General features: G+C 34.2%; 1 long non-coding RNA gene across 1 annotated transcript; it reads right to left on the bottom strand.

Moving 5' to 3' along the window:
* Positions 1-700: 700 nt before the first annotated feature.
* LOC118763729 lies at positions 701-12386 on the bottom strand. The gene is made up of 4 exons (XR_004999484.1): positions 12258-12386; positions 6956-6958; positions 3195-3199; positions 701-711 (listed from the first exon to the last, which is right to left on the bottom strand). It is a non-coding gene; the product is annotated as an uncharacterized LOC118763729 (long non-coding RNA).
* Positions 12387-13388: the final 1002 nt, after the last annotated feature.

The raw sequence follows: 13388 nt of genomic DNA on the forward strand, positions 1-13388 counted from the left end.
AACACTTCCAATCAGTTAAGATCAGAAGCCATGAGAGTCACTGCCTGGTACTGCATCAGGGCATTTATTATTATTATTATCATATTATTATTATTATTATTATTATTATTATTATTATTATATTATTATTATTATTATTATTATTATTGCCTTTGCACAGCTTCTAACGGAGGAGATGTACTGCGGTGTCAGCTTTTCACTACCAGTGAACTAAAGTAACATCTCTTATTTTTCTAGCACCTTCTGGAGTATTCGGACGGTTCCAAGCAGTGCTGTTTTCTGCAAGTTCTCCACTCTTATTGCTCCCCTATTTGTTCCACGTACTTCTTGAGATTTTTGCTCACTGTTCCCAGGGCTCCGGCAATTATTGGTACTAGTGCTACCTTTTTCATCGACCACAACTGCTTAACTTCCCAAGCTAACCTGTCATATCTCTCGACTTTTCTTTCTTCTTTATCGCTTACCTTGTTGTCAGTTGGACATGCTATATCTATGCTCCAGCATAGTTTGCTTTCTTTCTCAATTAAGACTATTTCTGGTTTCCTATTCTCTATCTCATGATCGCCCTGATATACAGGATCTTTGCATTATCATTTTCGACGATGACTTCGGGTTTGTGGTTGTGCCAATTTTTGCTCTGTGAAGTCCATATTTGTTGCAAAGTGTCCAATGGACAAGCCTGGCTATATTGTCGTGGCGTCTTTTATATTCCTTCTGGGCTAATAGCGTACATTGGCTGGTAATATGCCATGGACAAAATGGTGAAGCTATTATTATTATTATTATTATTATTATTACTACTACTACTACTACTACAACTACTACTACTACTACTACTACTACTACTACTACTACTATTATTATTACTATTATTATTATTATTATTATTATTATTATTATTATTATTATTATTATTATTATTATAACTATTTGAATGATTATTTTTATTATTGTTGTTATGCTTATTAATTTGAAGTATAGGTTCAATTGTATCTATAGACAATTTACCATTTATCTTGTTGACTGTCTGGTAGTTGTCATTATTTTCAAATTTAATTATTGTATATATCCTGCCTTATCCAATGCGGTGTTATAATAGTCCTTATTCATATCAAAGATTTCTATGTTAGATAAGAGGTAATTAATTTTACGTTGTATATTTTTAACTTAACATTTGGTAATTATTTGGGTATGATTATTGTTATAATTAGTATATGTTAGTTTAGAATTAGATTTGCGATATCGTGCATAGTTTCCTGTGAGTTGGTTAAAGTTGACATCTAAACATTTACTGAACTATACTTATTTTCTACAGGAATTTTCAGGCCAAACGTACTAAAGGATCTATAACATATTTTCGTATAATTTTCTTTTGCTAGTATATTTAATTATAAATAATGTATCGTCCCTATATAAACCTCCACCTATTTGTAGAAATTCATTATTGAACTTATACAGAATATAAATACCTACAATATCAGTGACCTGAGCTGAATCAGTAGATCCCATAGGTATCTCAAAGTAGTCGGGTGTATTCTTTCTAGCCCAGTGTTTGTTGTCAAAGTTTATTAATGAATTTCTAGTAGTGGGTATTATATTGATTTCTTTACAAGACAAGCTAGTATGCCCATAGCAAATACTAGGACACTATTTAATACTATGGGGTTTATAGAAGAAGAAGAATTGTTAATATCTACCTGTATAAATCTATGTTTATCCTTATTATTTATTCGATTAAACCAATTTATAGCTTCTTGTGCACTAAACCAGAGTTCTGATTTTAATTTATTCTTAAGTTGGACTATATATTTATCTAAAATCTTTTAGTCTTTTAATTTGCATTATTTTTCCAATTGTAATACGAATAAAATTAACCAAGCATCTTTTTAATTTTTCTTATCCATTTTCTTTTATTGTCTTTATGTTTGTGTGTGTGTGCGTGTGTGTGTATGCATGTATGTACGTTATATATACTAATCTATTTGTGAGTTAACAAGATCAAATCAATCAAGTTTCATGTAAAGAGAGCTTCACAAAAGTTTAAGCGTACCATATGGAAATGTCGTCACCATTTTGTATGAGAATACACAAGTTTGCACGATACTGTACGGGATTTCAAAATAAATACTCAAATCAATCCAGGTAACTTATAAGTATATATTAATCGCTATCCTCCATGCATTAGCCCTAGATTTCTAGCAAAAGTCTAGGGCTAATTCAAGGGAGACAGCAATATAGGTATTCTTATAAGTGATCTCCTGTGGTCTGCGTATTTATTTTGAAATTCCCTACAGTCTTATGTAACCGGATTTATACTCATTCAAAATGGAGACAAGTACAAACATTTCCATGCGGTACACTCGACTAATTATGAAAATCTCTTCACATGAAAGCATTGGTGACCTTGTAAACCCACAAAAAATGTTTATCCACTAATGCTCAGTGCTCGATATTAGTGTATGATTGTGTGTGTGTATGTGTGCGCGCGCGTGTGTGAATGAATATGTATGTATATATTAGATATATAGATAGATAGATAGATAGATAGATAGATAGATAGATAGATAGATAGATAGATAGATAGATAGATAGATAGATAGATAGATAGATAGATAGATAGATAAAGTTCGGTGCAATTTCTTTCGTTTGACTGTGACTACACCCTAAGTCATGCACTCTCTGGAACAACTTCATTATGAATTTCAATTCTTCTTTCGCTGCGACTTTGGACTTTCCAATCTACCATAACCCAACAGTGAATTATTTCAGTCAGTAAGAGAGAAATCTAAGACGGATTTTTTTCCTGCTCAAACGGCTCTGGATAAGGCATCTTTTTCAGTTGTACAGTCATCAAGTTTGTCACTGCCATCCTCAACACCATCCTACTAGATCATGCCAAAATTACATATCCTGTAAGATCAGTACCATTAACGTCTACAATATTTGCTGTCATAACTAAGTTGTGGAGCTGCTATTCCCACAGTACGCCAATTTATTCACGAGCGTTCGTCAACAGTTGTCGGGAAATTGAATACAAAGAATTAATTGGATACAACGAATATTTGCATGTGCATGTATGTATGGACTGTGCACGCATGTATGTATATATGTGTTATGTCCTGTGCATGACTTCAAACTGCATCCGGTAGTGGAACCCTGGTACGGGAGTTCCAGGGTTTTGGGGAGTGTGGAACTACCTCTTAAGTATTATTGTTCCCAAGTTTACTCTGACTCGGAGTAGTATTAGTTCTTGGTGTTCCAACTATCGATTAATTAACATGTGAAACACAGTGAGTGAAAGAGCCCTAGTTCTCGTTTATACTTCCTTTTGGGAGAAGGTAAACTCGTGTAAAAAGAAACTGAAGTACACTTGATTTCTGGGCGTCTCAACCTCTGTTAAGCCATTGTCTTTAGAGCTGATTGCGCTAAAATGTGGGTTCACTACTGTGCAACAATTTACCCTAAGCAAATTCCAGCACGGAAACATCTCGGACACTTGGAACATTTGCATGGACTTGCTGTATTTAGGAAACGGTCTTACTTTGTCACGAGTTGAATTCCACCATGTAAGTGTGTATGTATATACATATGTATGTGCGTCTGCATGTGTTTACGTTTGTGTGCATGTGTGAGTATATATATATTCACACATACATACATACGTGCGTACGTACATACATATATACATTCATTACTACATACATACATGCATACATACATACATACATACATACATACATACATACATACATACATACATACATACATACATACATACATAGTTACTTTATCCAGATTACAAGTTCAGATTTATACATGTATTTATTGGGGCCCTGGGATATGTAACACACTGCCTAAATACCAATCAATACTAATTGAGAAATTAGGCTTCTCAAAACCAGAAAGAGGAAAGCTAATTCGAAGACTACAGATCCAGTCCATTACTGGAACTGTAAAAAATCTGTAAAACTTTCCAGAAGTTTATCATTTAAATATATGTGAGCTTTTATAGATATGCAACTATATGCATGAGAATGCATGTATAAAACAAAGCATAAAAATCTGCATATATACATACAAACAAAGATACCCTGTTGCTGATGCTGAAATTCCAACTCAGGAGCCTTGAATCTAGTTTAGAAACCGGCTCTTTCTCTATTGGCAAGAAATCTTGAAATAAAACTGATCAATGACGTAAATGCATGCATACATACATACATACATACATACATACATACATACATACATACATACATACATACATGCATGCATACATACATGCATATATACATACATACATACGTACATACATACATACATACATACATACATACATACATACATACATACATGCATACATACATGCATACATACATACATACATACATACATACATACATACATACATACATACATACATACATACATACATACATACATACATACAAGCGTACATTTATTTCACTAAATGAATCAGACACTCATTTGTTTAAGAAATGTTATTTAAAACGTAGGTTTGATAATGTGAAGTATCATACAAAAAATATGGCTGCTGTTGACGTTGATGACAACAACGATAAGAACGAAAATTACTACTACTACTACTAATAATAATAATAATAATAATAATAATAATAATACAAATACTCCTGCAGATGTTGTTGTCGCTACAACAGTTTGGCAGTATATACAACGGATGTTTCTTACAGATAGTCAATGCAAATAAGAAATATATCTTTAAGAGTCCGCATACATATACTGTATGTACTTCGAATGAATTCGATGTATCAGCTGAGAGGATTATCTTGCATTTGTTTTAATGTAACTAGCGTTGTTATTTCAACATCCTTTCTTTTAGTTTTTTTGTTTTTTGTAACCTGTTTTTTTTTTTGCAATCATATAAAAAGTAAAGCTTTATCATTAACAATTGAAACAATAGCAAGAACCAGTTATATAAATGTATATATTATTCATTTCCTAAAACGAAATGAAATTACAGCTGATTTCTCCAGCACAGTGAATGTATGAATACTTGTTTATAGTAAGAATATTAATTTTATTTGCTCTAGAATTGTCTGTATATTGTTCCAAACAAAAATACCTTTTAACTACTTTATATTGCTTTCAAATGTTGGCACAAGGACAGAAAATTCGATGGGGGGAGCAAATCGATTACATCAACTCCAGTGCGCAACTGGTACTTATTTTATCGACCCTGAAAAGATTAAGTGCAAAGTCAATCTCAACGGAATTCGAACTCGGAACGTAAAAAAGGACGAAATATCGCTAATTATTTCCCCCCGCGTACTAACGGTTCTGCCAGCACACCTTCATCTACTAATGATATTGCCAATTTTATTACTTTTCAAAGTTCGAGATTAATCGAATATATTCTAGCTTTTTTTAAATATCAGATCTCTTTCTCTTACCGTTTAATTTCTAAATATTTGGCAACTTTTTCAATATTTGATTGATTTTAATAGCTTCATCTTTTCCTCTCTTTGTCACTGATATAAAATAGCATGCTATCACAAGATTCTCATTTTTGGTCCTACTCTTTTTTTCAGCTTTCAACCTTTTTTCTTTCCAGCTGGTGAGTTCTTTTCATTTCATGAGCAGACTTCTAAGAAAGGACATTAAATATTTCTATCCAACACAAACTTTGTTGTCATAAAACAATGGATATGAATCAGGCTTTGTTGGTTTTAAATCTGACTTCAGTAAAGCCATCCTCATTTTAAGAAGCTAGATTCAATCAGTAAGTATAACCACATGATTGTTTGATTTCGAGCACGTCTCAGTTCCTGAACTGCCTCTTAGTGATGCAGCATATCCTCAGGAATCGTTCAGAATTGCACGCTAGGTTTGTTGTTTTTGGGGTTTTCTTTATTCGAAAAACAAATTGGAAATTATAATGGTTCCCGATTGGTACTAATGTTTATTTTAAACAACATTGAAACATTATTTTAAATAAATTCACTCCGAAAACAAACTTAGAGCTTGACGTCCTTATAAGCCTACCGCTTTACAATCTCGACATAAATTTAATAAGATATTGATTTCCATTGCTGCTGCAATGCTACAAGTTTGTAGGGGGAAATGGAGTCCATTAAATCATCCTAATACATTATTCATCTTTATCTTATCGACTCGGAGGAATGAAAGGTAAACTTGTAACTGGTACTATTTGAACTCAAGATACAAAGAGACAGAACCAAATAACTCAGCACATTACTGTTTTTCCACTCAACGTCGTTATTGATTTAAATAAAGATTTCTTATATAAATACAAGGATTCACATATGTAGAAGAAGAATATCGCCTATACTTGAACTAGGGTGGAGAGAGAGACAGCACGTGCCAGTCAGTAAAGTTAAGAAGAGAAAAGAAAAGTGAGACGAAAATAGGAACTCTCTAAATATGTGAGGGGAATGAAGCACCCTGGGAGTCCTACAGGTTTTCTTTAAATCAGTACAACTTGTAACATGATCACGGAGTTGGTGCCTAAGCCGGCAGTCCTATTGAAGTGGGCTATTATAAACCAGCAGAACAAAAACAAGACTTCTCAAAAGGAAGGATGAGCCCAGTATATATAGAGAGGCAACAGCAATCTGATAATGGTACACAATTAAGCCACCGAGAGTGTTGGGTAGTCTGTTGTTCATTAGCTGTCATGAAAATAGTTTCTTTAAGAGGTCACTTTGAATGAAAGATATTTCTGCTTAATTGAATATATCATTTAATTTGCATTCAAATATAATACCCATTAACCTAGCACATGCTTTGTTTCTGGTGATTTTACGTATGGTCAATTAATTCAGTAATAAAAAGATATGTAGAAGCTTTTTTATCGTAAAATACATGTTTATCATTTGTTTTTTTCAGGTTTCTATTACGAGTGAAACCTTCAATACCATGGTTTTTAAAAATTTCAATTTTGTTCCTTAAAAAATACTATCTTTATATTTCTATATTTTATTTCACACATTTTCTTGTAATTCCAAATTAACAGAAGCAATTCTAAAGGAAATGTATTTAGTTTAACAAGAGCTCTTCATGTCTTACAGCTTGTTGCTTTAATGGAAATAAGCATGCAATAGGAAATTGATCATGAGTGTAACATGAACGTGTCCGTTCAACTTCAGCACTGTCCCTGAGACTTGCTGATGGTTATAGAAAAAGAAAATCACTGGAAATTGAAGAGACGAATTGAAACAGCACCTTTGGTAGGATAAGAGAGAACGCGTGAAATTAAAACATTTCCCTTATCACACACAACGATAACGACGACTCCGATAAGATAGAATGAAGTTGTTTTGATAGTTGTCCATATACTATTACTGTCTGGATGCCTTTAAATTTTGTTGCAATATAATTTTGTGTGGGGAGCACAAAATTAAACAGATAAAATATAAAAATCAAATTTTTTTACAATTTTCCTAAAATGTGTGTACGCGCACACAAACGCGTGTATATATATATATATATATATATATATATATATATATATATAGTTATCCGTAATAATGAAGGGTGAAATTAATTAATTTGGAAAAATTATCAATTACACCAAGTAGTCTTCGGCATGTAAAAGCCTCATTCGAGGAAAATTTAAGTAATACTAAGCAATAAGGGTTTAGCAACGAGTTGCCTTACCACATACCGAATTTAGAAATAGCAGTCAAATTTCCAAATTAATTAATTTCACCCTTCATTATTACGGATAACCATATTTTATCTCAGTAGATGACCACAGCATCTTGTTTTGGCTACACGCGGGTGGGAAGGGGCTGTTGACACAATCGTTTCATTCACAAATTGAATTCGGTGATACCAGTTGCGGATTCTAGCTCGCTCTGATACTGAGTTGAGTTGGTGCCTTCTGGTATCTCAAAATTCAATATATAATCATTTATGATTATAGTATTCTACGCTGAAGAGAAAAGAAGTTTCGGTAAGATAGAATTATTTAATATTTAATATTTAATTCTTATGCTTTCCTAAAAACTTGATTTCGAAACGTACGTCCGTGGATAAATAAAAAAAAAAAAAAAATGTATGATAGATTGCAGTCAATTCATTCTCTCTTACCTGTTTGTGTCTGCCTTCCAAATGCTGTTTTTACTGAGATCTCCCTTTTTAGTAGAAGAAATAGCTATAACCCTTTGACTGCTATTTCTAAATTCGGTATGTGGTAAGGCAACTCGTTGCTAAACCCTTATTGCTTAGTATTACTTAAATTTTCCTCGAATGAGGCTTTTACATGCCGAAGACTACTTGGTGTAATTGATAATTTTTCCAAATTAATTAATTTCACCCTTCATTATTACGGATAACCATATTTTATCTCAGTAGATGACCACAGCATCTTGTTTTGGCTACACGCGGGTGGGAAGGGGCTGTTGACACAATCGTTTCATTCAGAAATTGAATTCGGTGATACCAGTTGCGGATTCTAGCTCGCTCTGATACTGAGTTGAGTTGGTGCCTTCTGGTATCTCAAAATTCAATATATAATCATTTATGATTATAGTATTCTACGCTGAAGAGAAAAGAAGTTTCGGTAAGATAGAATTATTTAATATTTAATATTTAATTCTTATGCTTTCCTTAAAACTTGATTTCGAAACGTACGTCCGTGGATAACTAAAAAAAAAAAAAAAAAAAAAAAAAAAAAAAATGTATGATAGATTGCAGTCAATTCATTCTCTCTTACCTGTTTGTGTCTGCCTTCCAAATGCTGTTTTTACTGAGATCTCCCTTTTTAGTAGAAGAAATAGCTATAACCCTTTGACTGCTATTTCTAAATTCGGTATGTGGTAAGGCAACTCGTTGCTAAACCCTTATTGCTTAGTATTACTTAAATTTTCCTCGAATGAGGCTTTTACATGCCGAAGACTACTTGGTGTAATTGATAATTTTTCCAAATTAATTAATTTCACCCTTCATTATTACGGATAACCATATTTTATCTCAGTAGATGACCACAGCATCTTGTTTTGGCTACACGCGGGTGGGAAGGGGCTGTTGACACAATCGTTTCATTCAGAAATTGAATTCGGTGATACCAGTTGCGGATTCTAGCTCGCTCTGATACTGAGTTGAGTTGGTGCCTTCTGGTATCTCAAAATTCAATATATAATCATTTATGATTATAGTATTCTACGCTGAAGAGAAAAGAAGTTTCGGTAAGATAGAATTATTTAATATTTAATATTTAATTCTTATGCTTTCCTAAAAACTTGATTTCGAAACGTACGTCCGTGGATAAATAAAAAAAAAAAAAAAAATGTATGATAGATGCAGTCAATTCATTCTCTCTTACCTGTTTGTGTCTGCCTTCCAAATGCTGTTTTTACTGAGATCTCCCTTTTTAGTAGAAGAAATAGCTATAACCCTTTGACTGCTATTTCTAAATTCGGTATGTGGTAAGGCAACTCGTTGCTAAACCCTTATTGCTTAGTATTACTTAAATTTTCCTCGAATGAGGCTTTTACATGCCGAAGACTACTTGGTGTAATTGATAATTTTTCCAAATTAATTAATTTCACCCTTCATTATTACGGATAACCATATTTTATCTCAGTAGATGACCACAGCATCTTGTTTTGGCTACACGCGGGTGGGAAGGGGCTGTTGACACAATCGTTTCATTCAGAAATTGAATTCGGTGATACCAGTTGCGGATTCTAGCTCGCTCTGATACTGAGTTGAGTTGGTGCCTTCTGGTATCTCAAAATTCAATATATAATCATTTATGATTATAGTATTCTACGCTGAAGAGAAAAGAAGTTTCGGTAAGATAGAATTATTTAATATTTAATATTTAATTCTTATGCTTTCCTAAAAACTTGATTTCGAAACGTACGTCCGTGGATAAATAAAAAAAAAAAAAAAAAAATGTATGATAGATTGCAGTCAATTCATTCTCTCTTACCTGTTTGTGTCTGCCTTCCAAATGCTGTTTTTACTGAGATCTCCCTTTTTAGTAGAAGAAATAGCTATAACCCTTTGACTGCTATTTCTAAATTCGGTATGTGGTAAGGCAACTCGTTGCTAAACCCTTATTGCTTAGTATTACTTAAATTTTCCTCGAATGAGGCTTTTACATGCCGAAGACTACTTGGTGTAATTGATATTTTTCCAAATTAATTAATTTCACCCTTCATTATTACGGATAACCATATTTTATCTCAGTAGATGACCACAGCATCTTGTTTTGGCTACACGCGGGTGGGAAGGGGCTGTTGACACAATCGTTTCATTCAGAAATTGAATTCGGTGATACCAGTTGCGGATTCTAGCTCGCTCTGATACTGAGTTGAGTTGGTGCCTTCTGGTATCTCAAAATTCAATATATAATCATTTATGATTATAGTATTCTACGCTGAAGAGAAAAGAAGTTTCGGTAAGATAGAATTATTTAATATTTAATATTTAATTCTTATGCTTTCCTAAAAACTTGATTTCGAAACGTACGTCCGTGGATAAATAAAAAAAAAAAAAAAAAAAAAAAAAAAAAAAAAATGTATGATAGATTGCAGTCAATTCATTCTCTCTTACCTGTTTGTGTCTGCCTTCCAAATGCTGTTTTTACTGAGATCTCCCTTTTTAGTAGAAGAAATAGCTATAACCCTTTGACTGCTATTTCTAAATTCGGTATGTGGTAAGGCAACTCGTTGCTAAACCCTTATTGCTTAGTATATATATATATATATATATATATATATCAGATCTGACATTCAAAACGAAGCAACAAGGATCTGTCATTCAAAAACGAAGCTCATGGTCTATCGGGCTGTTGTCGTATCAACTCTGCTGTACGGGTGTGAAACCTGGACTGTTTACCGTAAAGACAAGAAGAAACTAGAGCGTTTCCATCAATCTAAACTTCACTCTATCCTGAACATCAAATGGGAAGATCGCATCACCAACAACTCTGTGCTTGAAAGATCAGGTCTCCCGAGCATCGAAGTCTTGATCATTGAACATTGTCTCCGATGGTCAGTTCACGTCCGTCGGATGAATGAACAGCGCCTTTCCAAGATCTGTCTCTACAGTAAACTGTCTGAAGGAAAACGTCCTCGTGGAGCCCTCTTGAGGCGGTACAAGGACCAACTCAAATCAACCCTGAAAAGCACCAACATCGACCCTGCACATTGGGAAGATATCTCGGCAAACAGACTCCTCTGAAGACACACCATCAAAACGGGTTCTTCGGGCTTCGAAAAAGACCGAGTTACAAGAGCTGACCTCAAAAGACGGGAGAGAAAGCAGCACCTTCTTCCCAAACCAACCCCTTCTATCCCTTGTCCACAATGTCCCCGTATGTTTCATGCAACCCTTGGATTTCGGAGCCATCTGCGTTTCAAACACCCAGGAAAATGAACTGGATTGCAAGCTCGGAAACACGAGATGTAGCCAACAATATATATATATATATAAAGAAATAGAGATTCAGTTGAATTAGGTACCTACGCTGAAGCACCAAGTCAGTCCGGTATTATCCGCACCGCTCGAAGTAAGGAGAATAAAATCAAAATAAGCAAAAGGATATCAAGTAATTATACAGTACGACCGTTTCAAGCAACTCCATTTAATTGAACAATGCAATCATTACAGCAATTTAAATGCAGTGCCATCTTCAGCTGCGCAAATAGATAAATAGAATTTTAACAAGTAGAACACATTAATAGAAATTTTTCAAATATTTTAACAGAGCAAGATGGAAGAAATTCATGTTGACGCTATTGTAGCTAAGAATAGACTAGACTTCCAAAAATCGCATGAAACCTACTAGAGTCATAGTATATATATATTAAGAGATAAATGAATTAGAAATTTATCATGATCCTTGACAACCTATGACTCCAATGGGCTTCATGCGATTCTTGGAAGTGTCATCTGTTCTTAGCTACAATAGCGACAACATTAATTTCCATCTTCTTCCTTTGTTAAAATTTAGTATCATCGGCGTAGCTAGTGATAGTGCCTGTCTGAATGACCATGGGCATGTCTAAGAGAGTTATTATAAATGAACAATAGAAGCCCCAAGACACTTCCCTGGGGAACACCTCTTAGAATTTGAGATTCCACAAAAAGACTACCATTGGCTACAACTGTGTGACTTCTGTCTTTAAGGATGTCATGCAGCCACTCTCTGTTTACTAGCAATGCCAAGGTCTCGCAGCTTGACGTATCATACAATGATCTGCCTTATCAAAGGCCTTTGCGAAGTCAAGATATATCTCACTGACATCTGAATGGTCAAACAGCTGTTTCAAAACCCAGTCATAGTATTGTAAGAGCTGTGTGAGGCAGCTTCTTCCTGGACGGAAGCCATGCTTTGTGTTGTTTAATAAGTCATTTTCTTCTATGAACATTATCAGTTTCTCTCTGAAGATTCGTTCCATGACTTTATTGATATGCGAAGCGAGAGTGTTTGACCTGTAATTTTTGGCCTCTGTCTGTTCTGCTCCCACTCTTGTGGATAGGGCATATAACGCATTCTTTTAGCTTTTTAGGAAGTTTACCACTTGCAAGAAAATTCAGGAAAAGTATCTGAAGTGGTTTCGCCTGCTGACATGAGACTAGCTGGAAAGCCATCGGGACAAGTTGCTGAGTTTGAGCTCATTTCATCTATGACCTGTTACATCTACTTCCCCAGTGTCGATGTAACCGATGGTTGCTGCCGTCGTCTGTGGGGCTGCAATATTAAAGAATTCAGCCGAGTTTTTTATCTCTCTCTCTCTCTCTATATATATATATATATATATAATGGACTCTCGCATCGTTAGACGACGTATGAGGGTTCGATAATTTCTTCCTGAATAACAACACAGATGATTTTTAATAGTGATCAAATATTTGTACAGACATAAACTCACTCCCTCCATCAGATTAACATTACCTGTACAGGTGCAACGGGTGCCACACGTCAGATGTCGAAATGATCGCAGAACAACGTTAAATGAATTGCTCTGCTTAGGAATACACGCAACGCCCGGTCTGGGAATCGAACTCACCATCTCGCTTTTGTGAGTGCAACACCTTAGCCACTAAGAAGTCATGCGCTTTCATATATATATATATATATATATATATATATATATATATATATATATTATATATATATATATATGGTGGGGGTGACTCTTTACATTAATACATTTGCTTGTTCTTCATACACCTGTCTACGTTTTTTTTATTTTTCTATAAATTTCAACTATATATATATATATACATGCAACACTGTTCCCTGTTTCCCTATGCACAAAAAAGAACACTGGAAAACAATTCTGAATTTTGAAGTTGAATGGGTCGTATTAAAATTGTGGATAAAAGTTTATTCTCTCATGAAATAACATCTCGATAACGTGAAAAATGAT

The sequence above is a fragment of the Octopus sinensis genome, linkage group LG6, assembly GCF_006345805.1.
Source record: "Octopus sinensis linkage group LG6, ASM634580v1, whole genome shotgun sequence".
Classification (NCBI taxonomy): Eukaryota; Metazoa; Mollusca; class Cephalopoda; order Octopoda; family Octopodidae; genus Octopus; species Octopus sinensis.